Here is a 6,169-nt window from a genome sequence, read left to right on the forward strand (position 1 = left end):
TATATATATATATATAATAGTATTGGGACCCAAATAATTACTTTAATTATATTATATATATAATAAGACCTAAATATGATAAAAAAATTATAACAGCAGCATTTTCAATACTCAAATCGTAAGACTCAAATCGTAAGACTCAAATTTTTGGTTTACCTAAATATGATGGGGGCCCCAAATTTTTGGTTTACTTTGATTTTGCTATTCAATTTTTTTAATATACATTTGAATTTCGAATCAATACAAGAGGACCATATTATAAGTTTCGCCCAAAACCTCTTTTTTCTTAGGACCGCCCCTGAAACCAATATAATATTCTTTGTCAGTGAAAATACTTTTCCAAAAGAGAAGAACTGTCGTTAAAAAAACATTTTTTTTTCGAATGCATTCCATGTAATACGGGGTTTTAAACTTTTTTTGAAAAAGAAAAATAACAAAAGCAGGGCTTTGGCTTACGAGGGAACTAATCATCTAATTGGAAGTTGGGAGATGGGTATTCTAGATGACAACGTGTTGGGTTGCATGTTTTTTCTGGGACATCTGTCGCAAAGTTGCCCAAATGCCATTATAAATATGTAAATGGAGAGCCACTATATATATGATGCGATCCATTAATGTCACTGCACCACCCGAATTATCATGGATGTTAAATGGTTTTCTTTCTTTACGGTTCTTGTGCTGTTACTCTTCGCATCTCGTAAGTCACACTGTTTATATATATATATTCGATCCTTAGTTGAGCCAATGGTAGAAGAAATGATACTCTGATATATTTAAATATAATAATCAGTACTTTTGTCTTAATTTCAGTGTATATATAGTATTAAATTAGAATGACTGATGTGTGCAGAAGAGTCGGCAGTACTGGTGGAAGCGAGGACATGTGAGTCTCAGAGCCATGGGTTCAGAGGGCGATGCTTAAGCGACCACAATTGCGGGCTGGTGTGCAGAAACGAGGGCTTTTCTAATGGCTGGTGCCGAGGCTTCCGCCAGCGCTGCTTCTGCACAAGGCCCTGTTGAGCATGGAAAATTGATATTGATCACCTTCGATCCTCTTGACTTTGTTTATTTGTACGCATGATAATATATATATATATATATGTGTGTCTGTGTTATGGCCACATCTAGTGGTCTGACTTGTCAGTTATATGTGTTGAAGAATAAGCCTGGTGTACTTGAACCCTGCGTGTCTTCCTTAATGATACACTTTATCATATTCTGTGTTTACTGTGGATTGATTCACTTCATTATATCGTATAATGTTGTTAAGTTTCTTCCTAATAGATCATATATTTGGTGTTTTGTCCGATTTTTTTTTATTATTTCAAAATTACGGTTTAATTTCTCACAATTTTTTCACAGTTTTGGTATGAAATTTGTTCAAAATTGTAGCCTAGTCTTTCATTAATTTTCATATTATTAATTTAAATATAGTAATATATCATAATAAAAATTATTATATTTTAATTATTTAATAAAATAATATTAACATGTTAATAAAATAATATTAACATGTTTTTTTGACAGAAAAACTTGTAATTTTATTCAAAACGAAGTAAGATCGTCGATTATAAGTTTTACTGACCAAACAGGATACTCTCCACAAATCCACACGAAAGGTGAGGGAAAAGAAATAGCAAAAGAGGCTAACGAGTGCGCAATACTATTTGCGGTGCGCAAGACATGTTCTAATTTTAAATGGGCATGCATGAGTTGCCAATAAATTCCTAATCTTTGTTGCAAAGGCTCCAGTGTATCCAAAGTCCTCTGCTGGACCAGTGACTGCTTGCACTGCCATCAGAGAATCCGATGTAATCTGGTTTATCCTCAAATTTTGAGTCTGAGTCATTTGAAATCCTTCCTCAATTGCAATAAGTTCAGCGGTTACTATAGATGGCGGTTTAGTAATTTGTTTCCCAAAAGCTATCAATGTCCGGCCCTCGTAATAATATTAACATGTTATTATTATAGTTATAATTTTGTTTTTGGAATAATAATAATTTTAGCTACAGATATAAATATTTATTATTTTTATTCATAAATTTTTTAATTATTAATTTATTTTATTAATTACCTAGTATATAATCTATTTTTTAGATATGGTAAAATTAATAAAGATAATTTTTAATTTAAAGATGTTCAAATAAAATCTTAGAAAATAAATTGGGGTAAGTTTATTTATTTTTTTTAAAAGCCCATGACAGCTTATCGAACAAATTTTTGGAGTTCATAAGCTTTCAAATTTGGTTTGAACAACTTATAATTAATCAGAAATTTCATATTAGTTGAATAGGTCTCTTGTGAGACGGTCTCACGAATCTTTATCTGTGAGACGTGTTAACTCTACTGATATTCACAATAAAAAGTAATATTCTTAGCATAAAAAGTAATATTTTTTCATGGATAACCCGTATAAGAGACGTTTCACAAAATACGACTCGTGAGAACGTCTCACATAAATTTTTGTCACATTTAGTTAATTAAAATGGTCGATTAAAAATAATTAAAATTAAAATTATTTGAAAGATACGTCAATATAATTAATAAAATCGAAAAAAAAATATCAAAATAGTGAAATAAACAAAAATATTACCAAAATTAAAAATACCACTTCTATTATGGTATTTGAGTGCCGTGTATTTTTAAAAGCATAAATATCATACATGCATCGATTTTCAAAATATATTCATGTCGAAATATAAAAGCACAAATATTATGTATGCATCGAGTGTAGAAAACCATCGATGTATTTGCATTTCGATAGCACAAAAGGTTTAGATTTTTACTAAAGAAATTATGGAATGTCTCTGATAATAACACACATACATTAGAAAATGAAATATACGAATTTATGAATATGATGATGTTTATCAAAATATTTGTGATTGGAGATTAATTTTAAATACTTCTGGACAAAAAAAATATTAGATCACATGTGTTCTGATTTTGAAAATTTAAGGATTTTGTGAAACTATATTTATTTCTAATCTTTTGTAATAAAAAAACACTAGATTTTGATGAAAATTTTTAAAAAGTAATTGTTGTTTCGTTTCTGTAATGTTAGAAATTTGAAACTGTGGTGGTAACAGTGGAGTTTTGGGAAAATTATGCTAAAGAATAGGAAAATGAACCTGTCAATCATTTAAAAAAAAAAAATTTGACATCTGTAAGTGTATTACTGAATATTAATTAATTATATAGTTTGATTTTTATCGAGATTTTCTTACACTGTAAGATCTCTAATAAAATAAACTTTTAACTCAAATAAATCTCAAGTGCAAGAATCAAGTTGTAATATAGTGTACAAGATACAAATATCACCCCACATAGACTCTATCATATAATTATTATTTTCAAAAATTACATTTTAGCTAAGTGTAAATGATAATTTGATATAAATTAATTTACTAACGATTCAAATAAAAATATATATAATTTAATGGAAATATAAAATCAAGTAATAAGAATATTAAAATCAAGTGTGTTTCGTTAGGAATTTCAATTTCTCTCTCCCTGGTCGATTCAAATAATTATTCTCGATCGTTATGCATATTTTTTGACAAAATCCTCTAAATTATTAACATACTCTTTTAAGTTATGCTTAACTAATTTAATACGGTGAAGCTTGACCGTGTGTCCGTCTCATTCTTGATTTTCATGTAACCATGTGAGCCCAATATTTGGCTCCACTTCACCACCCAAGTACTTTTTCAACCTCTGGGCATTTACAGTGAAAATCACATCCTTAGCATCTGTCAGAGTTATATAATCTCATGGGTATACCTTGCTGACGACGAATGGTCCAGACCATCGTGACTTGAGCTTCCAGGTGAATGACCTCAATCTGCAGTTATAAAGAAAAAATGCATCGCCTTCCTTGATTTTCATATGCCTGATGCGCTTGTCTTGAGTTCTTTTTGTGAGTTCTTTATATGGTAATTCGAGGTTATAAGCTTGCTCTCTAAATTCCTCCTGTTGGTCCAATTGCAGCAGTCTCTTTCACCTACAGAAGCAAAGTCCAAGTTTAGTTGTCTAGTATGTTTTATGTTCTAATACAACAGGTAAATAACACATCTTACCAAAATGAAACTATATGTTGTAGTGCATATAGTGTTTTAAAGGCAGTCCGATATGCCCACAGAGCATCGTCCAGTCTCACTAACGAATCCTTCCAACTTACACTTACCTTCTTTTCCAAAATTCTTTTGATTTCACAGTTGCACACCTCAAATTTCCCAATAGTTCTGGGGGTTTTATGAGGGACAGCCTTAGTTTGTGACACCATATTTGCTCAATAATTATTCAAAAAGTTTGTTGAAAATGTTAGTATGATTTATCGCGGTGTACCAAATTTGTTAAAAGAATTTTTTCTTCAAACATTTCATCACCACGTGAGCATCATTAGTGACACACACCTCTGCTTTCACACCCCGGGACGGGGGTTGGTTGACACCGATGTTGTTCTCAAATTTACATTCGACAACAACAAGCCTCAGAAGTACAAAATTCAGAAACCAGTCTTTTATTCATAATATTGAATATTCAATGTCTGATACAACTCAATTAATAATGTTTTACAGCGGAAATGTAAAACCAGAATTACAATATCTAAACAGATGCAGCGGAATTTAAAATATAAATCAGAACTGAGAACAACAATCTTCATCATCAGCCCCAAAATTGAATCTGCTCTTCTTTTTCTAACTTTTCTTTCTCGTTCTTATCTGAGATGGGTTTGGTGGGTGAGTGATATGATTGTCACTCAGTAAGCAGGGGCGGGAATAACTCTCAGTTTTCGAAATCATTTTCAACAGAAACAGTAATACAGTAATATACAGAAACTCATCTTTTCAGAACAGAAACTAGAATTCAGAAATCACAGGTTTCAGAACAGAAATCAGAATTAGTAAGCACTGAACACGTTAGTGAATTTCATGGCTAAACTGATATCAGTCCCCTATATGTTCTCTCCTCTAAGGGGTGAGGCCAGAATCAGAATCAGAATCAGAATCAGAATTCAGAAATGTTCAGAATATATATTCCTACCATTAGTTCATTAGAGAGTTTCCGTGCTTCAAAATCATATATCAGAAATCAAACATACAGAAACTGAACTTAGAAACAGAAGTATCAAACGGGTTTCAAGATATTTATACACAAGCCCACTTACTGTAATTTGCTTAAAGAATTTCGGTTGAAGTCTGGAAATCTGCTTGCCTTGCTACTGGATTTTACAGCTTCGAAAATGTACTCTCTTAGCTATAATTTCAAGTGATAACTCCAGATTTTTGGTAAACCAATTCAGAGGTTTGAGGGTGATATTTATAGGTGAAATTCTGACTGTTAGCCTCCCAATTAAGGCCATAATCTGACATTAACAATCTTTATTTCGTGTTAAATGCTTCAGTTACAAGCTATTGTCTGAATTAGTAACTGTCTGCTGGGATTTCGTGTTGCTGCTGCTGGATTTTATCTGTTGTCTGCTGCTGGATTCCAATATGCTGGAAAAATACCAGCTTCTGAAATATTAGCTTCTGCTGGAATTTTTAGCTTCTGCTGAAATTTGCTAGCTGCTACTGCTGGAATTTCAGGTTCTCACATCCCTCCCTCCTTATGAGAAGTTTCGTCCTCGAAACTTGGCTATGCATGATCTTCAAAAAGATAAGGGTATTGTTCTCGCATCTTTTCTTCCAACTCCCAAGTAGCTTCTCTTTCGGTGTGATTGGACCATTGTACTTTTACATATGGAATAGTTCGTCTCCTCAGTACTTGGTCTTTGTTATCCACAATTCGAATCGGAATTTCTTCATATTTCAGCTCTTCGTTTAAATTTCCCTCAACCAACAGTGGTCCAGCTTCAAGAATATGACTAGGGTCAGAAATATATCTTCTCAGCTGCGAAACGTGGAATACATTGTGAATTCTTGACATGTCGGGTGGAAGTGCTAATCTATAAGCAAGTGTTCCCACTTTCTCGAGGATTTCAAATGGTCCGACGTATCTATGATTCAGTTTCCCAGCCTTATTGAATCGGATAACACCCTTCATGGGTGACAATTTCACATATGCCTTCTCTACAACTTCGAATTCCACGGGTCTTCTTTTAAGGTCAGCCCAGCTTTTCTGTCGATCTTGTGCAGCTTTTAATCTCTCCTTGATCACGGCAACT

General features: G+C 32.6%; 1 long non-coding RNA gene across 1 annotated transcript; it reads left to right on the forward strand.

Annotated features, from left to right (window-relative positions):
- Positions 1-480: 480 nt before the first annotated feature.
- Positions 481-1,227, forward strand: LOC142537938 (uncharacterized). The gene is made up of 2 exons (XR_012818608.1): positions 481-697; positions 851-1,227. It is a non-coding gene; the product is annotated as an uncharacterized LOC142537938 (long non-coding RNA).
- The last annotated feature ends 4,942 nt before the right edge of the window (positions 1,228-6,169 follow it).

Source organism: Primulina tabacum, chromosome 2 (genome assembly GCF_025594145.1).
Source record: "Primulina tabacum isolate GXHZ01 chromosome 2, ASM2559414v2, whole genome shotgun sequence".
NCBI lineage: Eukaryota > Viridiplantae > Streptophyta > Magnoliopsida > Lamiales > Gesneriaceae > Primulina > Primulina tabacum.